Source organism: Rhodamnia argentea, chromosome 4 (assembly GCF_020921035.1).
Source record: "Rhodamnia argentea isolate NSW1041297 chromosome 4, ASM2092103v1, whole genome shotgun sequence".
Taxonomy (NCBI): domain Eukaryota; kingdom Viridiplantae; phylum Streptophyta; class Magnoliopsida; order Myrtales; family Myrtaceae; genus Rhodamnia; species Rhodamnia argentea.
This window is the reverse complement of record NC_063153.1, coordinates 25726576-25751495: the sequence shown is the minus strand read 5'-3', so window position 1 is coordinate 25751495 and position 24920 is coordinate 25726576. Positions and strand designations below refer to the sequence as shown.

The 24920-nt window shown below is 39.2% G+C and overlaps 1 protein-coding gene across 1 annotated transcript in view; it reads left to right on the top strand.

Annotated features, from left to right (window-relative positions):
- LOC115754017 (disease resistance protein RUN1-like) overlaps positions 1-24920 on the top strand; it is a 309474-nt gene that overhangs the window by 175572 nt on the left and 108982 nt on the right. The window lies entirely within an intron of this gene.

Below are 24920 nucleotides of genomic sequence, written 5' to 3'. Positions count from 1 at the left end.
TAATCCATAACTTCGGATTCAGTTGCTGTACTTTTTGTCAATTTGTAGGTCATATGCAGCAAGGCACTGTTTCTTCTTAATTTTTTGGGTAGATTAATGGTTCTGCCAAAGTTGCTCATACAATTAAAAAAAAAAAAAAAGGACAAATGAAGGAAAAATTGAGAATGATATCATCTGATTACCTGCTCGACCTTAAGCTTTGGCCATAGGCCAATGAGGGTGTAAAAAAAGAATCCTGCTTGATTTGTCGAAGCTCATAGTACACATGAACTTGAAAGAAAAAAGAAAGTGGAATAATGAGATAGGAAATTAACATGCCTCTTGACGAAACTCTTCTCTCTTTGCAGATGCAGAGGAGAGCTCTATTGCTATGTGTTATTGTTCAAGTTCCGCTACGGGACTAATTTCAGCTTTATGCCGAAGCTAGTTTGGGATGGTTCCATATATAGTATATTGAGAGCTAGGAGCGACTTACTGCATAATCAAGTTACTCCTTCTGTTGATGCTGTGATGAAGTCTCTTGTGTTTGCAGAAAGACTTGGCATCAAAGGGCAATAGCTGCTGCAGCAAAAAGTTTGAATCTGATTTGGCATCGGTGAACTTGGCTTTTGGCAACTAGTCCTGTAACTGTTTTGGATATTTAGCCAGTTGTTATTCATGTTCTGGTTGGAGCTGGTGCTGTTGCTCGAGTATGTTCCTAGCTATCTGTTGTACTCAGCTGCCAGTAATGGTTTGCACTTTGCTGTATGTGATCATTTGTTTGTGACTTGCACTGGGTCTGGCTTCCCAGTATAGGTTGATGAAGAAATGAATTTAACTTGCCCATAAAAAAAAAAAAATTGTATATGGGAATATTTTTGGTGCTTGACAGGGACAAACATCCTTGTCTGAACAGGGACATCTGAATTTGAATCTGAATCTCCATGTGGGCGCGGAATTTAAAAAAAAATCAGATAATGTCGAGATTAGCCTTTGAATGAACTCTTAGTCAATATTCAAAGTTAGTCGGCAAATTTTACATTTAATCGATTTGATCCCAAGAAGGCTGATTGCGAAAACAACTTTTCGAGTTATTTAGAGGTCTACATGTATGTACGTGGAAGATTGTCCAAAAAGTCCTAAATTTATTGTATTTTTGTTAATTCAGTTATAAACTTTTTAATTTTGTCAATTTAGTTTTTAGTCTTTTCACCTTTTGCCAATTAAGTCCATTCGGCTAATTTTGGTCGAAAATCGCTGATGTGGACTCCTGTCGTCCTACGTAGCATGACCGGCACCGACGTGAATTATTTTTCTAAATTTTTATTAGTTTTTTGTCTTTCTTTTTCATTTTTGTTATTTTTTTTTCACTTTTCTTTGTTTTTCTTCTCAGCGGCCTTCGAGTGTCACCAGGCCCTGGCTAGCCACTGGCGAGGGCCGCCTAAGCAGGAGATGTCTTTACTTGGTTCGAGCCTCGGCCGACGTGTCTTTACTTGCGTTTTTGAATCGTGAGTGAAGTATGATAAAGGAAATGTGATGCAGGAGAGGAGTTAAGAGGTTATTCATTTCATTTCAATTCTCTGGGACCAAAGTTTTCAGCTGCCAGTTAGTTAATTACGTTTTGGAAAGTTATGACATCTGAAACATTATGTACATCAGAGATTCTTGTTCTATAGTGGGCTTGGAGTGAGCCGATGGGGCCTAGGAAACAACCAAACATGCCACAACCGAGACAAACACATTCTGTCTACTCATTCGATACTAGTTTTGAGGCACGTGAGCTATGTAATGTCGTTTTCATTTAGGATTGTCTCTTTCACAAAAAAAATTAGTGATATGAAAAAAAAAATCAAAAAAATGATCGTTTATATCGCTTACAAAATGAATGAATGAAAAAGATTTTCATTGTTTACGTAAATATTTAGACACAAATTGTTGTTAGTAATGAAAATATCTTTCATTGATTAACTATTCCAAGCGATATATGTAATCATTTTTAGGAAAATATTTTTCAAATTACTCATTTTTCGCAAAATAAAAGAGGTCTTAGCTTTTGCTCTCGTGGCCAACAATTAACGATCACCGTGATTGAAACTTTCACCGGCCCGACAACCGGTCCGATAGCCCGTTACTACCAGCCCCAACCACTGGCACCACCACTTCTCCTCCATCACCTAGAAGCCGAGCTTCATCTCTCGGTGTTAAGTTATTAGTCATCTCTAGTTATCAATTTCGGACAATCTCTTCTCTTGTGTCCCTCCTCGTGAGACTTTTTATGGTGCTATTGTGATTTGCTTTTACCTTTTATATTGGACTGCTTATGTTGACCTTTTCCTTGAATCATTAGTATTCGCGATACATCATACGCTAGACTGTCATCTCACAGCTTGCTCGGCCTCTCATTAAATAAAAAGGTAGATTTTCCCTCTTCAAGGTAATAAATGTCCCTATAACGGTGAATCAATATAGCGCTCCCACAAGCCACGGCTCTAATAGAGAAAGCCGACGACATTATGCCTCGTTTTTTTGTTAGCTAAAATTGCTCCGACATTCTTCAAATATATCATGACTTTGTTAAAATCATGTAAGTGGGCTTTGATGGAAGCGCCTCCAACATTTCGTAATATTGAGCGCTTGAAGTTTGGCCCACAACCCTGCGACATCTTTGTCATCGACCAGTTCTAGTAACATCTCATCCGATAAATCCAATAGGATTATACTCTTTGCTCTCTCCATAAACTCATCTTTACCAGCATTTTCCGACAACATTAGACTTGCTATCCAATGCCTAGTCCAAACCTTGGTTATTAATAGTGCATAAATCTCTCTTCACCACCCAAATTGTTCCTCTCGTTAAACTTCCCAATTTCTATTTTTACTCCGGGCATAATTACAACAACAGAATTTCTAGACAACAATTAGATGACCAAAAGCTCCAAATCAGTTTAAGAAAGAATCTCGTGAGGATAGCAATGAGTCTTGAGGAGCCTCAACATCTTGAGTTTCAAGAAGTCAATCTTATGTTACTTTCTCCAAAGGAAGGCAAAATCAAGTTTCACCGTTCACCGCCTGACAAATCCAAATTTGACTTGGATCAATACACTCTTATTCTTCAAATGAATTGAGTTTCGTACGCGGCACAAACCAAGGAAACACGCATGAAGTTTTCCCTCCCTCTCGATTGCTATTTGGGGTGAGCGATTTTCGAGCCGATCCGATTCTCCTCGAGAATTGAGAACTGGACCGGTGGTCCTGGTTCTCCTTGAGAATCGGAAACCAGATCGGTGGTCTTGATTTCTAATTTTTAAAAACGTATACTAGATTACCCAGCCACCAATTCCAAATTTAAGGATCGAAAATCGGATCGCTGGCCTCTGAAACTGAAAACTAGACCATCAGCTCTGGTCCGATGGATTCAATTTGCTGACTCCTTGTTGCTACGCTCACTCTATTTTTCTTCTTCCCCTTTTTCTCTCTTTGCTTTCTCGAGCTCCAAGTCCGAGCAAGCAAGACCAAGAGCCAGACGAGAAATCTTTTGATGTCAATGTCAACTCATGCACAAATGACACAAGCTAAAAGGAGTTCAATGCTATCATGCATATATTCAATATTCAGCACAGTGTCATGCTTCTGTTATGTTACCTCTGCAATTGAGGACCAGTAGTTCAGAAGGGCCACTTTGTACGAGAGAACAGAATATTCACCGTGTACACGAAGCACCGCACTCAACTAGTTTGACAGAAGCATGAAAAAACATGCCCAGATCCACTAATTGGGGCACGCTGTCAATGTCTTTACAGAATGATATATAATAACTTCCACGTGCCTCACCTTTCTTCTACCACTAGCTTGGTAACCTCTAAGGACCCCAAAACAAACCATCGAATGGACATATAAGATGGGAAGCTTGAACAGCCAAAGTAATGGCAAAAGAGAGCTCAACTGCTCAGGGCCCTGTTTTGAATAACAACCCGCAAAGAAGTTGAGCATCCGCAATGCCAAGACTCAAAACATTAGCTTCCCCAAACAAAGAATTGATTAGAGCAATTTCACGGAGTCCATTGAATCAGAGGAAACAAACCAGGCAAGCTCTCGCCTTCATGCATCTATTTCAATTTAGGAATAACTAAAGCACAAGCATTCGATTTTCACGAAGTGATATAAGATCCCGAAAATGGAAAGTCCTACATAATTCTCAACAAGGAATGCTCTGTAAAAAAAAATCAATCGACGACTCTTCTCCAGCACACCCCCATCATTAACAAGAAGAACATCGATGCACGCTAAAAATGTCGCCTTTCTAGCTCCCCGATTCACGATCGCCCTCGACCAAAAATCTCAAAAATCGTGCCACGACCCAGAATCGCACATGGCCACACACGCACATTGCCATGAAAAAAATGATCTGCTTTTCCCAAGGAAAAAAGAAGAAAAAAAAGTAAAGGAGCATACTTTCGGAGGCATCGTCGGCCATACAAAGGACGATGAGCCCATCGGTCCTCTTGACATGGAAAACGTAACGATCCTGCGAGTACGAGGCGTTGCTGTCGGCGTTCCCGTGGGGCAGCTTCTCCAGGATCTGCCTCGCGACCACGCCCGCGTTCGACGTCGTCGCGGCGCTGAACTCCGCCAGGACGACGTGGCCTCGGGCCACCATCGCGTATAATATCCCCATCTCTCTCGTTCAGCTTCAAACCTCTTTGTCTATCCAATCTCTTTCGATGAGAATCAAAGAACCAGAAGAGAATGGAGGAAAAACTTAAAAAAATCTGAGAACACGACCTCCGAGGCGGTGGTCGTGTTCCCAGATTTGGAGGAGGAGGAGGAGGAGGAGGGAAGGAGAAGAATCTGCGCGGCTCTGACAAAGCTCGGGTTTTTAATTTTGGAATGGCAAGAGGCCAAGGAGGGAGGCGGAGGTGAGTCCACGTGGGACCCCCTGATTTTCCTATTTCTTGTCTTTTATTATTATTTTTCTTTTGACAGGGTGGATTTTCGAGGAAAAGATGAATGTTTGTCCAATTGTCCCTCCCCCTTGGGACCCAAAAAAAAAAAAAAAACCGTTAAAACAAACAAAAAAATTAAAAATTAAAAATTAACCACCCCGACCGCAGCCATAACTATACGTGATTGCGATTCGTCAAATATTTTGAAATTCGAATCAATCCAAACATATTTCCTAAATTTATATGATGAATTTGTATAATTTTTATTTTAACGATGTGAATTTCCATCGCAAGTAGTCATTGCTTGCTATTAGATAATAATTTATGAAAAGAGTATATTAAATAACATCATTTCTTATGAGAAGTAGTTACTCCTAATCTTTTATCGTCAGTGAGTAATAGTACATAATCTTGAAAACTTATGAGTGAAGACGAGAGTGATTAGTATAGTTTAATTAGTGACGAGATTGTGATAGGCGTCCAAAATTTTCATTTTGGAATTAGGTATGAGAATTGAAATTGCCTCTCTTTTTCAAAATTCGATTTTGGTGGGAATACAAATATATTGTTATATGATTTAGTTTGGATGATAAACTCAATCTTGAAAACTTACGAGTGAAGACTAGAGTGATTAGTATAGTTTAATTAGCGACGAGATTGGGACGGGTGTCCGAAATTTTCATTTTTGAATTGGGTACGAGAATTGAAATTGCCTCTCTTTTTCAAAATTGGATTTTGGTGGGAATACAAATATATTGTTATATGATTTAGTTTGGATGATAAACTCAATTCAAGTGAGTGTTCGATTATCATTTGACTCCAAAAAAAAAAAAAAAAGGAGTTCGATTTCCACTATCGCTCTTTAGCGCGTCTGAGATGGGCTGAGCGACGGCGTTTTGGAGTATCCTGATTTGGCGCGAAAGGATTGAAAGGACGAGGACAGACTGGCGGGAAACGAATTGGACGGCTTGTCGTTTTTGTTGGTGCTCCTGTCAAGTGGAAAGGCTGGATCCTTTCTGGTGTATTTCAATAATCTAATCGAATTAAAATGGGTCAATCAATTTACTACCTGATTGATTTCCCTGGGGGGGATGAACTTGCCAACAAAAGAGTGTCAAAACCGAATTAAGATTCCGAACCCAATCTAAAAATTCATGTATTTCGGTTCGGCATGGAAAACCCACCTTTTTTTTTTTTTTTGTCGGTTCGAGTTATTTTGGTTCCATTCGTAATCTAAAGTGAACTGACGAAACATAATATGTTGCTTACGGCTTAACTCTAAAACATTTCAAGTGCAAGGATGATCTGTGGAGGATTGTGGTCGTTGAAGTTTGTTTGTGAAACAAATAAAAAAGTTGCCTTTTCTAATCCCACATAAGATGGAAAGAAGAGTACAAGTGTCTTTATTAGTTAGAAGTGGGCAAATGAGTTAGACCTCACTATACACTCGTGCGGGTATGTGTGTGTGATCGCGCGATTTTGACGCACTTAGCACTTTGCATGCCACGGACGGAAATACGCTTTAATCAATCTTTTTTTAATTATTTTCAAATAAATTATTTTATAATTATATTTCATTATTTATTATTTTTTATTGTGATTGTTCGGACATAAACGGTTGCGTCCAAATGGAGATCATCACACACGAATAGTCATGTCCGAATTGCAATTTTTCGGACATGAATAGGTGCGATGTTTAGAATAGGAATAGGTGAGTTTGTACATGGGCGGTTTGGACACCAAGAGGTGTGTTATATTATTATTATTATTATATGATGAACAATTTTGTTCAATTTCAGTTAGTTACTTTCATTTTCTCTTTTTCCTTCAAAAAAGCGATACGTCTATTTTTCAATTATTTCGTAGAGAGTTTTAGGAGATTTACTGGAATTGCTATTTAGTATTCTTACTGTGACTTTGTTGTATCTTGAAAGAAATTTGCAGAAATCTATAATAAATTCGTGAGACAAATTGGTCCTAAAAGAGAGTGATTATACGCCTTAAAGTCCGACTACGTTGTTACTACATTTCCTCTTATTATTTTCCAACAATTTTTGGATCAATTTCACACAAAAATGGAGTCGGAAACTATCAAAGAGATGAATCGGGATATGGTCAAGTTGGATCGATTCGACGGTAACAACTCTCACGTTGGAAGTGCAAAGTGATGCTTTTGCTTACAGCTTTGAAGATATCATATATTCCGGACCTGAATTTGGCGCCTTTAAAGAGTTATGATGAGGTTCAAGAGTTGTCAAAGCTTCCCTCAAGTTTAAATTGTCTATGTGTTCAATTGACATCACCGTGGTTAATTTCGGATCTCATAACCTCACGAATCTAGTGGAATTGCATCTATCTAACGACTTTGAACGAGGATATGCCCACGCATCAAATCCAATGCAAACTCTTCAATTGCAATTGGTTGGAAAGTCATTTGAGCTGAAGAAGTTGAGCTGGGGGTCTTCCAGAGGTTCCCTTGCCGTCGGCGGAGTTGGGTTGCCGTCCTCGACTTAGAGAACTCACTTTTTCTAGCATGGATAGTTTCAACTCTGAAGTTGTTGGACCAAAACTTTCCAACTTGAAATATCTGTAATGTGCAGATGACATCTGCCCTTGCATTTGCCCTTGCGATGCCATGTGGTCCGTTGACCATTTGACTGGTCAAAAAAGTTATAAAAAAAAAATAGTCACCGCCTCAAATAATAGTGCTTGGCCAATATTATAAAAAGGAGAGAGTGCTTCATTCACTCGTGAAAATAGGAAGAGGAAAACGCAAAGAGAAGAAGAAGAAGAAATAAATAAATTCGTTTTGGTCAAAAATGAAGCCGAATCAATTGCATTTTTCAGCATCTAGTAAGTATTCGAGCCCCTTGTTGGTACAATCAGAATAGTTTCGAAGTTACGCCATATAGTTGAAGTTTTACGCTTGTGCGTTACGGATAGTTTAGATTATGTGATTCGGATAAGCGTTTTATGAACACGTAGGAATAGTTTGATTAGCGAATGAGCTTAACTTAGTCGATTCGTAGTTACGGTAGCATTTTTGCTTGACCGCGATACTAGTTTTCGCTAAATTGATAGGATTCGAGTTCGCGGGCCCGAATTAGCTTTCGAGGTTTGAATTAGGCTATATCATGTGAGTGGTGCTTATCTCTTTTATGAATTTATAAAGTCATATCTTGAAGGCGGTATAGATTTGATATATATTGCGAACACTAAAGGCATATTTGTTGCATAAAAATTCTGGATCGGGCATTGATTGCGTTTTGATACTTACAAACCACTTCAGAAATGTGTTATGAAATGAATTGTGAAATATGTGTTTCGATTTGTGAACCTGGTTTATCCAAAATGGTTGTGAAATATATTCTGGTTTATGAAATGGATTCTGGATTAGTTTGTGGATTATTAGTAAATCTCGGTTTGATGCTCATTATGGCCATGAACACGCTTAAGGGTTTTTGGGTATGCATACCGGTTTCAGGATATCCTTTGGGGCCGAACCACCGGCTGATAATAGGTGGAGACCTTACTAAGGAAGGAATCTTGGTTTCTTTATCACTAGGCGTTATGTTGTGATCGTGGTTTCATATGACCAAGAGATTGGTCAATGGAATGGACCATTGACATTTGGTTTGATGGAGATTGGTCAATGGACTTGACTATTGATTTTTATATTTGGTGACTAATGAAATATTTCTGATATATATATATATATATATATATATATATATATATATATACGTTAAGCTAAAGTGATATTATTCATTTTATGTGAATTAGATTTTTGATATTATTATATGTGCATAGTGGGTGCTCGATTTGTTTAGAAAAGATATGTACTACTCACTGAGCTGTGGTTGCTCATTCCATTCCTTTTATATGTTTTCATGCTCTTCGATCAACGGCAAGTAGAACGAGAGCGCAAACATCGGGGGCTTTTGGGAGTAGGATTTCGGGTATGACCTAAGGGAAGTTGTATACATATATGTTGTTAGTCGTCGGGTTTAGCCGAGTGGTGAGATGTAAATATCTTTGAGGATTGTAGAAACTCTGATGGAGGAGCCAACTTTATGTTTAGACATATGTCAATATGTATATATAGTTGGATGTGTGTGTGTGTGTGTGTGTGTATTTGATAACAAGCTTATGTTGGTTTTTATCCGAGGCTGCGTCCTTTAGGTACGAGGATGGGTGTGTCATTTTCCTGCTCATTGTAAGACGGGTGTGACAATATCTATCAAAATTGTGTCTTTTTGGCTCTCCACCGAGGGAAATTCAACTCGACATGCATGAAATATTGAGAGATTTGGCTGTGGAAGAATGCAAATTTCTCAAGGGATTGTCAATTATTTCATCAAGCATGAGAAAAATGAGTGTTTGGAATTGCCCAAAGCTACTTGAAATTCGATTCACAATACGATGGAATCATTGGAGGAACTTCGAGTGGCATGGTGTAGTCCACTAGGAGGGTTGTGTGGTTTATCAAACTTGAAGAAGCTGATGTCTTTACATATGCAAATATGCCACGGGCTACGAGCTGTTGAGGGCCCCGAAGAATTGGGGGCTTTCTTCCAAACCAAGATAAAAAAAAAAAAAAATTACCAAATCAAATGTAAAAAAAATTTATTTACCAAATCAGGTGCCGCTTGGCGGTGTGATCGCCGAGCGGGCCAAAAAAGAAAAAAAATTGCCCGCTCGGCAATCTGATTGCGAGTGGGCGGGTGCATATTTTTTTTAAAAAAATTTTTTATGCTTGCTCGGCAGTATGATTGCCGAGCAAGACTCACCCTTTTTTTTTTTTTTTTTTTTAATCATTTTTTAATTTCTTTTTCTTATTTTCTTTTAATCATTTTTTTTTGTCATTCAATTTGTTCTCTGGAATTGACAAAATATTAACGAAATTCCTATATAATACAATGGTCTGCGTTAACGAACGAGCGAATGAACGATCGAAGCTGCGGAGCGGATGCTCGCTTGTTCGCTCGCTTGGTCCGCGGGGTTGAGGCTCGCTCGTTCGTTCGCTCCGCGGCCTCGATCGTTTGTTTGCTTGCTCCTTCGTTCACTCCGCGGCCTCGATCATTCGTTTGCTTGCTCCTTCGTTCACTCCCCGGCCTCGATTATTCGTTCGCTCACCCCGCGGGGTCGAGGCTCTCTTGCTCGCTCGTTCGCTCGTTTGTTCGCTCCACTGCCTCGACCATTCACTTGCTCATCCTCAATTTTCAATTCGTGGCAAACTCTCTCCATCAAAGACCTTTCGGATTCAGTTGGAGGGAGAGATCCCACGAGAAATCCATTTGCAACTCATCCTCATCGTCCAACATGGTCGCGCCGGTTCCTTCGCCCAAACTCATTCCTACAAATAATTCCAATTTACGGAAAGATGCGTTCCTGAGTGAGTCCACTCCATTGAGCACTAGGCATGGCAAGGAAACCACGACACATAACATAAACATGAGCGTTAAATTCATAAACATAGTGCATACGCTCTATTCTGATAGTCCCTTTCCTCACCCTATAATGAAACCCGGATGGCTTGGTTTACTCCGACACGAAATGTAAACATGAACGAGCAAACAAACGATCGAGGCCGTGGAGCGAACGAGCGAGCGAGCAAATGAACGGACGAGCGAGCGAGCCTCGACCCCGCGGACCGAGCGAGCGAACGAACGAGCGGCCTCGATCATTCGCTTGCTCTCTCGCTCGTTAACACAGAACATTGTATTATATAGGAATTTCATTAATATTAAGTCCATTCCAGAGAACAAATTGAATAATAAAAAAATGATTAAAAGATAATAAAAAAAGAAATTAAAAAATGATTAAAAAAGAAAACAATAAAAAATTAAAAAAAAGGGTTGCGTTGCTCGGCAATCATACTGCCAAGCAAGCATAAAATTTTTTAAAAAAAATATGTGCTCACCCACTCGGCAATCAGATCGCCGAGCGGGAATTTTTTTTTGCCTTTTTGGCCTGCTCGGCCATATGATTGCCGAGCGAGGGACCACTCGGCAGTAAGATTGCCGAGCGGCACCTGATTTGGTAAACAAAATCTTTTTACATTTGATTTGGTAATTATTATTATTATTTTTTTATCTTGGTTTGGAAAAAAGCCCAAGAATTGGAGCTTTTGAATGTTTTGGTTGTAGACGGGGTGTGGATCGTTGGAAAGGTTGATTGATGTATCCAACTCCGAGATTCCAAATGAATGCGGGATCAATGTTTGGGATTGCGCGAAACTGCCATGTACTAATGAGGATTTCATCAGTTATGGGGATTACAGAGAGATGATTCTTGAGACGATGAGAAAGACATTCAACGAGATGCGCCTTCCGCCTAAATATAAGCTCAATTGCCCCCGGTTGTTCGAATAAATATCTCTTAAAACAACTGCACTTTTACTACTCTGAACTTCGCAGTCATTTGCGGTGGCCGATCGCAGACAACTCAGCACAGGTGGCTGACAATGTCAAATAAATCAAACACCATAAGTGCATTTGAAGGACAATGGTGGCCTTTTTTTTTTTTATTTTAATTATTATTTCCTCCTTCGTTGCTCTGCTTCGCTTCGTTAAATGTAATAGTTCTTCTTGTCTTCATTCCTATTCATGCGCATGCTGGCATTTAATGAGGCCTTTTCATAGACTTCTTTGTTCATGAGTTCATGCAGCCCATCATGAATCTCGCCTGCTAGATTTCCCTTTTGTCTTCGCAGAAGAATTGTCAACACGACAATCAACAATTCTATCCTGACGTTTGACACAGCTTAAATTTTCTGTTTCGTTTTTTAATTAGTAATCTTCAGGAGGAGCAGGAGGTTGATGAATTGGGGAAGCAGCAGCATCCGCTTGAGAAAAAAAAAGACGGGGCTCCCAGTCCTGCTCTTCAGCGTGCGAAGTCGTTTTGGAGTGATCTTGACATGGCGCGAACGGATCGACAAAAATGGAGGACAGACTGGCGGGTAACGAAGTGGACGGCTTGTCGTTTTGTTGGTGCTCGTGCCAGGTCGAAAGGTTGGGTCCTTTCTCTCTCTTTCTATTTTTGATAGACTAACATAATATGGACCAATTAATTTAATTTAAAAATGATTGAATCAAACTGAAAATTTCGTGCATTTTAATTCGGTTTGATCGCAAAGACTGCCTTTCAATTTTTTACTAACCGACAAATCATAAAAGTTCCGGTGTTCCTTTCTTTCCCCTTATAAAATTCAAATTTCTGAGCTGAGTGAACGAAATTCATGTTCAAGTACGCAAGGATCAATTCTTTGTCTCAGAACCTCAAGCGGAAACTCGGAAGATCGTGGAGAAGAACAAGAACCTCAAGCACAAGGACAATCTGAGGAGGATTGTCGTCGAGAGTTTATAGGAGATATGTTTATGTTTCTCGCTTGGCTCTGATGCGACGACACAAGCTTATGTTCTCTCAGATTTTTGCAGTTTCGGTCTCCGACAAGTGCTGTTTTAGATGGCTAGAGTGAACATTGTTTGGTTCTTTGTTTTCAGATTCTCACAAGTTCTCGTTCCATCTAGGAGAATCATTGTGTGGTCTCACTGATTTTCCAATCGATTAGCCGACTCGTCCCCTGAATCGAGTTGGTTCTTCTTCAGTAGCGTGCTTAGCTTCAATTTGTGGCTTGTCTCTAGTCGAATGTGTTGTTTATGGTTCCACTGTGATATTGGATTGGGTCTGAAGATATCAATCAGCATGACTTTGAGTTCTCTAGCTGGGTGCAAGTTAATAACCTAATTAAGTGAGGCAATTCTTTATTACATATTCTGCTGCCTAAATATTTTTCCGTAAATATGTTCTTTATCAGATTTTTCTGGGGACATGTTTCTTTACCAGATTTTTAGTTTATTTTTCCTAGTGGGTTTCCAGTTTTTTTTTCGTATTTTGTTAATCTTACACCGATAGTTTGATGGTTTAGTTTAGTTTTGTTGTGATTCGTGTGATGGATGGCCGCTTCTTGACCAAGGAGATTAGTTGTGGTTTAGAATTTACGATCTGGGTTTTGCTGTTATAACGATTTGATCAGTTGTTGGATAGTGTCTAATCCAGTGCTTGCGATTTGAGTCGTGCAGATTTTCGTACCTCTGATTCAGCATAACTTATGATTTCCCTATGTTCTGTACGATTCATCTTCAGTGGCATTTTTCGGCAACTAAGCCTTGCCATCCAATGCCTAGGCCAAACCTTGATCATTAATAGCGCATGCATCTTTCTTCACCATCCAAGTTGTTCCTCCACTACCCACACCCACCCCCCCCCCACACACACACACACACACACTCCCCCCTCCGGTCAAACTTTTTTGCTCTAGACATAATTGCGACAAAAAATTTTCTAGACATCCGTCAGACAAGTAAAAGCTCCAAATCAAAGCCATATCCCAACCTTTGCTTCGATACTAATTGTTGTTAAATTAATGCAGAAAATGATCGGATCTTGCCATTAAATCAACACGAGAGAATGAGACAACAAAACAAATGAATGAGAATCAATAAAGAACGTAACCGACTTATGTGGTTCAGTTCGAGTCATACTTCACACGGAGAGTTGGTCGCAAATAATTCACTCCACACGCTCGAGTGCTCCCCAACACTAAATTACATCTTAACCCACAGCCCTTTTCAGTATATATGAGCCTCTTCTTTCGTTCGGCCAAAATATGATTGTTGATGCGTCATATGCAAACAGGTTTGTGGTATACGAGCAGCAAATTTCGTTTCTCATCTGAGAAAGAGAGCCAATTCGCCAATCCTCATACGTAAGCAGGGCCATTTTGGCTAGTGATGGTTATACGAGTGAATTTGATCTAATTCTAGAATGATGTCTGTAAATTGGACCGCAAAGAAACATCTTCTTTCTTGGATATAGGGGGGAATTGTAAGTTTATCGGCATAACGCCAATCATACTCTGTGGAGTCTATTAGACTATTACACGAAAATTCTTTTGTCTTTATAGAATTTACCTGACACTTGAAATAGTGATCCAATCACATGCTATCTACTGAGAATAGTAGTAGTGAGATAGATATTTGTTTTCTTTTACTAAAACTGTTTGTTTTGTGGCAGACACGGCGAAGTTATTGATCTCGTCATGAAAGAGGTTCTACGTAAGCTGAAAGTAAAACAAAGACATCTAGACAGCAAATTGGTTGGGGTAGACGAACAAGTAGAAGCCATAATGGAGTTTTTAGATGTTGGCACTGATGTACGTTTCGTTGGAATCCATGGAATGGGTGGGAGCGGTAAAACTACTCTAGCTAATATTGTTTTCAATGAATTATGTCCTCGCTTTGATGGTCACTGCAGCTTCATTGACAGCATCCGAGAATCATCAAAAGGAAATGGCCTAGTAGATCTACAGAAACATTTGGCATCTGACATATCTGATTCTAGATTTGTCAAGAAATTTATCAACACTGATGAAGGGATAGATAGCAAAAGGAGGAGAGCTGGTTCTAAAAAAGCTCTCATTGTCCTAGACGATCTAGACAAGACAGAACAGCCTAAGAAACTAGTGGAGGGGCGTCACACTTTTGGTTCAGGGAGTAGGATTTTCATTACAACAAGGGATAAATGAATTCTGGATAAAGAGGAGGGAATGTTACCTTACGAAGTAACACAAATGAATCGTGATAAAGCGCTAGAACTTTTCAGTTTGCACGCCTTTAACAATGCCTCCCCTCACGATGCTTATCAGAGTCTCTCTCGAGAAGTTGCATAGACAATTGGGGGATTCCGATTGGCTCTTGAAGTTATAGGTTCCTATATTCATCACCAAACGAGGAAATATGGAAAGAAATGCTGAAAAGGTTGAAGAAAGTATCTCATGATGAGGTTTGGGATAAATTGAAGATAAGTTACAACACATTACGAGATGTGAAAAAAGAAATTTTTCTCAATATCACATGCTTCTTCACAGTTGAAGAGAAATCGCAGGCAACCTATTTCTAGGATGCTTGCGATCTATACCCACATAGCTCATTAAAAAAACTTGCTGATTTGTGTCTAATTAAAATTGTTCGAGGTGATGTTAAATGGATGCAGGATCAGCTAAGAGACCTTGGAAGGTATATCGTTCGCCAAGAATATACCATGAATTTGATAGGGAGTAGTAGGTTATGGAATGGCAAACAAGTTCTGAAAGTAGTAAGGTCAAAAGAGGTAAAGTAAAAGTGAGGTCCATACATTACCAACTGTGCAACTATTTTCCTACTTCCCATTCAAAAGTTTCCTTTTAGCCGTATAAATGACAAATTTAGTGTTTTTAAGCTCATACTCAATGATGGTTTCTATTGGCAGAGAAAGGATAGAGTTCAAGCACTCAATCTAGTTCAACATTACTGGGATCCCATCAACATTGTGGATAAAGAACTTGAGAGCATGCCTAATCTGAAATTCTTCAAGTTAAGAGGAGGGACTTTTGTTGGAGACGTCAAAAATTGTCTCCTGGAGCTTAGATGGCCTTCGAGGGATTCTCCTCTGCATTGTAGATGGCTAATTTGCGCTTGAAAAATCTGGTAGTTTTCGAACTTTCAGACAATAAATACGCCAAAAACTGGGCCGGATGGAACATTTTGAAGGTTTGAATTGCATACTTTTGTTCTCTCAGCATAGTATTTTCTCTTCCTCTCTGATAATACTTCAACGACTTTTACATATGGCAAACAAATTGAAAGTTCATTCTCTCTCACGATGTGATGGATTGAAACGGACTTCAAACTTTTATGGATGCCCGAGTTTGGAGAGATTATCTCTTTATGCCTGTCTAAACTTGCAAGAAGTTGACTACTCCATTGGGAAGCTAAAAGTTCTTACTCACTTGGACATTATTCGGTGTGATAGTCTTCAAATTTTACCCGAAGAAATTGGAGGATCGGTGAATCGGAAGCACTTCAGTATCGAACGATTGCTACGAACGGAAAGACTTCCATACTCTATCGAGAAATTAGCATCATTGGACATTTCACTTATTGGGTAAATCAAGCGCACTAATTACAAGTTTACCAGATTCTATTGGAGAGCTCATGCAACTCGAATTTCTTTCACTCAAAGAATGTCGAAATTTGGAGGAGCTTCTAGAATCAAAGGGCAACTTGACATCATTACAGGTGTTGGATCTCTCATGGACACAAATTGTCAAGTTACCCGATTTGATAAAAAATCTCAAGCAATTGAAGGTCATGAAGATGGATAATGTCACACCCCTGTGTTTAAATGAACAGGAAAATGACACGGCCGCCCTCATACCTACGGGACGCAGCCTCAGATAGAAATCAACATAAGCTTGATATCAAATATATATATATATATATATATATATATATATATATATATATATACCAACTATATATACCTACAAACATCTGTCTAAACATAAAGTTGGCTTCTCCATCGGAGTTTCTACAATCCTCAAAGATATTTACATATCACCACTCGACTAAACCCAACGACTAACAACATACATGTATACAACTTCCCTTAGGTCATACCCAAAATCTGACCCTCAAAAGCCCCCGACGTTTGCGCTCTCGTTTTACTTGCCGTTGACCGAAGAGCCTAAAAACATGTAAAAGGAATGGAATGAGCAACCACAGCTCAGTGAGTAGTACATATCTCTTCTAAGCAGATCGAGCAATCACTATGCACATATAATAATATCAAAACTCTAATTCACATAAAATGAATAATGTCACTTTAGCTTAACTATATATATATATACACACACACCATAAATATTTCATTAGTCACCAATATAAAAAATCAATGTTCAAGTCCATTGATCAATCTCCATCAAACCAAATATCAATGGTCCATTCCATTGACCAATCTCTTGCTCATATGAAACCACGATCACAACATAACGTCTAGTGACAAGGCGACCAAGATTTCCCCCTTTGGTAAGGTCTCCACCTATTATCAGCTGGTGGTTCGGCCCTAGAGGATATCCTGAAACCGGTATGCATACCCAAAAACCTTTAACCGGGTTCATGGCCATAGTGAGCATCAAACTGACATTTACTAATAATCCACAAACCAATCTAGAATCCATTTCATAAACCGGAATATATCTCACAACCATTTCGGATAAACCGGGTTCACAAATCGAAACACATATTTCACAATTCATTTCGTAACACATTTCTGAAGTGGTTCGTAAGTATCAAAATGCAGTAAATGCTCGATCCAGAATTTTTTATGCAACAAATATGCCTTTAGTGTTCATAATATATATCAAATCCGTACCGCCTTCAATTTATGACTTTATAAATTCATAAAAGAGATAAGCACCACTCACTCGATATAGCCTAATTCAAACCTCGAAAGCTAATTCAGGCCCATGAACTCGAATCCTATTAATTTAGCGAAAATTGGTATCACGGTCAAGCCAAAATGCTACCGTAACTACAAATCGACTAAGTTAAGCTCATTCGCTAATCAAACTATTCCTACGTGTTAATAAAATGCTTATCCGAATCGTATAATCTAAACTATTCGTAACGCGTAAGCGTAAAACTTCAACTATATGGCATAACTTCGAAACTATTCTGACTGTATTAACAAGGGGCTCGAATACTTACTAGATGCTGAAAAACGCAATTGATTCGGCTTAATTCTTGACCAAAATGAATTTATTTCTATGTTTCTTCTTCTTCTTCTCTTTGCGTTTTCCTCTTCCTATTTTCACGAGTGAATGAAGCACTCGCTCCTTTTTATAATCTTGGCCGAGCACTGTTATTTGAGGCGGTGACTCTTTTTTTTTTTTTACCGGTCAAATGGTCAACGGACCACATGGCATCACAAGGCCAAATATAAGGCCAGATGTCATCTGCACATATTTCATTCTACCCTCCTTAAAAGAATTTCATCCTCGAAATTTAAACTTACCTAAACTATTGAACAAGTCGGGGTACTTGCGTCTCGCTTCTTCCTCGAGTTCCCAAGTAGCTTCTCTTTTAGTATGATTTTCCCATTGTATCTTTACATAGGGAATAGTCGGATGCCGCAACACTTGATCCTTCCTATCTATGATACAAATAGGTCTCTCATCATAAGTCAAGTTCTCCTTCAATCTCAAAGGTGTAAAATCTAGTATGTGTTCCGGACTCAACACATTTTTCCGTAACAGAGACACATGAAACATATTATGTACTCCCGATAATGCTGGTGGCAAGGCCAATTTGTGAGCAACTTCACCAACCCTTTCTAAGATAAGAAATGGTCCTATGTATCTTGGACTTAATTTGCCACGTGTGCCAAATCTCATAACGTCTTTCATGGGAGAAACTTTGAGGAATACGTGATCTCCTGTATAGAATTCCACGTTGCGCCTTTTAAGATCTGCATAACTTTTCTGACGACTTTTAGCGGTTTTGATGCGCTCCCTAATCAACTTGACTTTCTCTTTTGACTGTTGAATAAACTCAGTGCCAATTAGTTTCTTCTCACCAACATCATCCCAACAAATAGGAGTTCTACACTTTCGACCATATAGAGCTTCAAAAGGTACCATCTTAATGCTGGAATGACAACCGTTATTATAAGAAAACTCTGCCAAATGTAGGTGTTCATCCCAAGAACCGCCAAAGTCGATGACGCATGATCTCAACATATCTTCTAAGGTCTGAATCGTTCTCTTTGATTGCCCATCTGTCTGTGGGTGAAAAGTCGTACTAAAGTTGATTTTGGTGCCGAGGCTCCTTGCAAGCTCTTCCAAAAGTTGGATACAAATCTAGAATCTCTATAAGAAACAATACTTACTGGAACTCCATAAAGCTTCACTATCTCATTGACGTATCGCTTTGCTAAATCTTCCAGTGAAAGACCAAATTGATATGATAAAAAGTGGGCAGACTTAGTCAATCGATCAACAATCACCCATATAGCATTCTTACGACTTGGTGTCCTCGGCAAACCGACGATAAAATCCATGGTGATATGCTCCCACTTCCATTTAGGTACTTCAAGTGGGTGTAGTTGTCCTCCAGGTTTCTGATGCTCGATTTTTACTTGTTGGCAAATTAAACATTGATCGACAAATTTCACGACATCCTTCTTCATATTAATCCACCAAAAATTCTCTCTCAAGTCTCGATACATTTTAGTGCTTCCCGGGTGAATGGAGAATCGAGTACTGTGAGCTTCTTGTAATATCTCATTTTTCAACTCTGAATCATTAGGAACACATAATCGACCACGAAACCTCAAAGATCCATTTACGTGAACGTTGAAATCTGTTTGACCATTAGCTTCCACGCCTTCTCTAATTTTCTGAATCTGAGGGTCTTCATTCTATTTAGACTTGATTTTGTTAATCAATGTTGGTTGCACTTGAAGATTAGCCAATCGAGAACCAAGCTGATGTACTAATACTTCTAGATCCAGTTTTCTCATATCTTCAAGAATAGACTTTTGAGTAGTGAGCAATATTGCCATATTTCCAGAAGATTTACGACTTAAGGCATTTGCTACCACATTAGTCTTACCTGGATGGTAATTGATAGATATATCATAATCTTTCAGAAGTTCTAACCATCTCCTCTGCCGCATGTTTAATTCTTTACGAGTGAAAATATATTTCAGGCTTTTATGATCTGTAAATACTTCACATTTCTCCCCTTACAAGTAGTGCCACCATATTTTCAAAGCATACGCAACTGCTGCTAACTCTAGATCGTGAGTGGGGTAATTCTTCTCATGCGGTTTCAATTGTCTAGAGGCATAGGCAATGACTTTATCATTTTCCATAAGAACACAACCTAAACCTTCTTTAGAAGCATCACAATAAATTGTGAAGCCACTAGTTCCCGAAGGCAAGGTTAATATAGGAGCCGACACTAATTACCTCTTTAACTTTTGAAAACTGTGTTCACACCGATTAGTCCACACAAATTTAACTCCCTTTTGTGTTAGCCGAGTAAGTGGACCAGCGATTTTGGAGAATCCCTCCACAAATCGTCTGTAATAGCCACTAGCCAGCCCTAAGAAAACTTCTCACCTCTGCAATATTAGTAGGATGATTCCATTGAACAACTACTTCAACTTTCATTGGGTCAACTGAAATGCCATCTTTTGAAATTACATGACCCAAAAACTCTATGTGATCAAGCTAGAAGTCACATTTACTAAACTTAGCATACAACTTCTTTTCACGCAGGGTCTGCAGGACAAACCTCAAGTGTCGCTCATGTTCTTCCAAATTCCTCGAATAGACTAGAATATCATCGATGAACACTACTATAAATTTGTCTATATCCTCCTTGAATATCCTATTCATCATATCCATGAAAGCAACAGGTGCATTTGTTAATCCAAAAGGCATGACAAGAAATTCATAATGATCATATCTTGTTCTAAAAGCGCTTTTAGGCACATCATTCGTTCTTATTTTCAACTGATGATACCTAGAACGAAGGTTGAACTTAGAAAATACCTTGGATCCCTAAAGCTGATCAAATAAATTATCAATCCAGGGCAAAGGATATTTATTTTTGATCGTCACCTGGTTATGTTCTTGGTAGTCAATGCAAAGACTCATGCTACCGTCTTTCTTTTTCACAAATAATACTAGAGCTCCCCAAGGTGAAACGCTAGGTCCGATGAAACCCTTATCCAGAAGCTCTTGAAGTTGGGTTTTCAACTCTTTCAGTTCAGCACGTGCCATTCGATATGGTGCCTTAGAGATAGGTCTTGTACCAGACATTAATTCAATATAGAATTCAATTTCTCTATCAAGAGGCGGACCTGATAAATCCTCGGGAAATGCATTTGGAAACTCTTTGACTACATTGACATCTTCCATTTTCATAGTATCCACTCTCGTATCTTTTACACAAGCCAAATAACCATAACAACCCTTTCTTAAAAGTTTTCTCGCTTGCATGGATGAAATTAATGTAGGAAAAGTACCCTTACAACTTCCCAAAAAATAGAATTCAGACCGATTCGGAAGTCGAAAGAACACTTTCCTCGTAAAACAATCTACGGTAGCATGATATGTAGATAGCCAATCCGTTCCTAGTATAACGTCGAAATCTTGCATATTCAACTCCACTAAATCTACCGACAATGCAACATTATTTATATGGAGTATACATCCTTTGAACACACGATCGGCAATCAAGATATTACCGGTGGGAGTATTAACACATAGTTCATATTCAAGAGGCTCGGGCAACACATCAAGTCTTCTTGCAAACTCGGTAGAAATGAAGGAATGTGTAGCGCTTGGATCAAACAATGCATAAACATATTGCGAGGCAGCAAAAATATTACCCGCAACAACCGCATTAGATGATGCTACATCTTCCTCGGTCATAGCAAAAACCTTTCATGTTGTCCTCTGTCTTTGCTGATTCTCCGGTAGTTTACCAACCGAAAGAGCATCCCTCCGCATGGAGCAATTGCGTGCTATGTGTCCCGGTTTCCCACACAGATAGCATGATCTATCGTCAACCGTAGTGTCCCTCTGTGTAGGGCAATCCCGCTGCATGTGTCCCACTTTTCCACATAAAAAGCATGCTCCAATTTTTCTATAACACTCACCCCTATGATATTTTCCACACGTATTACAAGGTTTTTGAGTTCTAAACTTCCCCGATTGACTACTACCACTTCGTATGTTACCGCCACTTGCACGGCTCTCTTGAATAACACCGAACTTGGGCCTCTTTTGTTGATGAGCACCAGTTGTGTCGTGCTCTAAATGGTCTTGTTCTACCCCGATTGCTCGCTCTAAGACATCGTTGTATGTTGTCGGTGCAAGAGGTGTAAACTTAGATCGAATATCGGGTCGAAGCCCTCTTTGAAAATGTTGAGGTCGTACTTTCTCATCAGCTATAAGAGTTTTCGCAAATCTACTTAGTTGATTAAAGTGACCCGCTACCTCATAACAGTGGACTCACCTTGAGATATTTGCATGAAGTCACTCCTCATCTTCATTTGGAAGGACTCCGAGAAAATTGAGCAAAGAAGGCCTCAATAAAGTCTTTCCAGGATACCGTAGCATTTTCATCCCCTAAGGTTGGTCTTGTCCCTTCCCATCAATACCGAGCTTCACCTATCAAACATTGACTAGCAAAATCAACCTTTCGATTGTGCTCTCGAACCGAGCATATGAAGATTCGTTCCATCCTTCTAACCCAACCTTTAGCTACAAAAGGATCAGGCTTCCCGTCATAGGTAGGTGGATTTGTCTTCCCGAACCGAGCATATGAACATTCTCTATCATCTTCAGATTCACCTGTTATTCTTTTGAATTTCTTGAAATCACGTTGCGGTTCAAGTACTACTTGACAAACCCTAGATAAATCCCTTTCGGTAATAGGCCGATGGAGCTCATCCCTTACTTTTGGCAAGTCGGAGCTCCTATCGGAACCTTCCTCTCGTCTACTCGTTGATGCTATACTTCGAGAATCTTCTGACATGTCTACGATATAAGAGGTACTACCTCGCTTGCCTTTAAGATTCTTATGAAGTGAAGCAAGCGTTTCTGAGTCAGAACCCATGATTACCCGAACCCACAATAAAATATAACCTTAACTTGTAGGAACTTATTTTGTTAAAACTATCACTCAATCTCACTACGTCCCCGAAAAGCTACCCCAAAACGGATCATAACCTAAGCTCTGATACCAACATAAACATATGTCACACCCCCGTCTTACAATGTACGGGAAAATGACACGGCCGTCCTTGTACCTACGGGACGCAGCCTTAGATAGAAATCAACATAAGCTTGGTATCAAATATATATATATATATATATATATCCAACTATATATACCTATAGACATCTGTCTAAACATAAAGTTGGCTTCTCCATCGGAGTTTCTACAATCCTCAAAGATATTTACATATCACCACTCGACTAAACCCAACGACTAACAACACACATGTATACAACTTTTCTTTGGTCATACCCAAAATCTGACTCTCAAAAGCCCCCGACGTTTGCGCTCTCGTTTTACTTGTCGTTGACTCAAGAGCTTGAAAACATGTAAAAGGACTAGAATGAGTAACCACGGCTCGGTGAGTAGTACATATCTCTTCTAAGCGGATCGAGCGATCACTATGCACATATAATAATATCAAAACTCTAATTCACATAAAATGAATAATGTCACTTTAGCTTAACGATATATATATATATATATATATATATATATATATATATACAGAAATATTTCATTAGTCACCAGTATAAAAAATCAATGGTCAAGTCCATTGATCAATCTCCATCAAACCAAATATCAATGGTCCATTCCATTGACCAATCTCTTACTCATATGAAACCATGATCACGACATAACGCCTAGTGACAAGGCGAGCAAGATTCCCCCCTTAGTAAGGTCTCCACCTATTATCGATCGATGGTTCAGCCCCAAAGGATATCCTGAAACCGGTATGCATACCCAAAAACCCTTAGTCGGATTCATGGCCATAGTGAGCATCAAACCGACTTTTACTAATAATCCACAAACCAATCCAGAATCCATTTCATAAACCAGAATATATCTCACAACCATTTCGGATAAATCAGGTCACAAATCGAAACACATATTTCACAATTCATTTCATAACACATTTCTAAAGTGGCTCGTAAGTATCAAAACGCAGTAAATGCTCGATCCAGAATTTTTTATGCAACAAATATGTCTTTAGTGTTCATAATATATATCAAATTCGTAACGCCTTCAAGTTATGACTTTATAAATTCATAAAAGAGATAAGCACCACTCACCCGATATAGCCTAATTCAAACCTTGAAAGCTAATTCGGGCCTACGAACTCGAATCCTGTCAATTTATCGAAAACCGGTATCACGATCAAGCAAAAATGCTACCGTAACTACGAATCGACTAAGTTAAGCTCATTCGCTAATCAAACTATTCCTATGTGTTAATAAAATGCTTATCCGAATCGTATAATCTAAACTATACGTAACGCGTAAGTATAAAACTTCAACTATTTGGCATAACTTCGAAACTATTCTGACTGTATTAACAAGGGGCTCGAATACTTACTAGATGTTGAAAAACGCAATTGATTCAGCTTGATTCTTGACCAAAACGAATTTATTTCTATCTTTCTTCTTCTTCTTCTCTTTGCGTTTTCCTCTTCCTATTTTCACGAGTGAATGAAGCACTTGATCCTTTTTATAATCTTGGCCAAGCACTATCATTTGAGGTGGTGACTCTCTCTTTTTTTTTTTTTTTTAACCGGTCAAACGGTCAATAGACCACATGGCATCACAAGGCCAAATATAAGGCTAGATGTCATCTGCACATATTACAGATAATTGCCTTGAGCATCAAGAGTTGTCAAAGCTTCCCTCAAGTTTGAACTGTCTATATGTTGAATCGGCGTCATTGAGGTTAGTTACGGATCGAATCTAGTGGTAATGCATCTGTCTTAGGGCTTTATCATGGAACCACCTCGGGCATCAAAACCAATGCAAAATCTTCAATTGCAATGCGTTGGAAAGTTATCTAAGCTGGAGGAGTTGACATGGGGCTTTTGAAATGTCCCTGCGCCGTTAATGGAGTTGGGTTGCCTATCTCGACTTGGAGAACTCAATTTATCTTACATTGATACTTCCAACTCGGTAGTTGTTGGACCACCATTTTCCAACTTGAAAAACTTGTCAAGATTATGGCTTCATCGCTGTCCACCGAGAGAAATTCAACTGGATGGGCTCGAACTATTGAGAGATTTGGACGTGAGTGGATGCAAGTTTCTCAAGAGATTGTCAATCATTCAAATGAAAGTTTCAGATTGCCCAAAGCTCATTGAAATTCGATTTCTTAGTACGGTGAAATCACTAGAGGAGCTTTGGACGGAAGGCTGCCACTCCCTAGGAGGGTCGTGCGGTTTATCAAACTCGAAGAAGTCGAAGACTTTACAGATCAACGGGTGTGGTGTGGTGGGCTAAGGGTTGTTGAGGGCCTTGAAGAATTTGTGCTTTTGCAGCTTTTACTTATTCGCGAG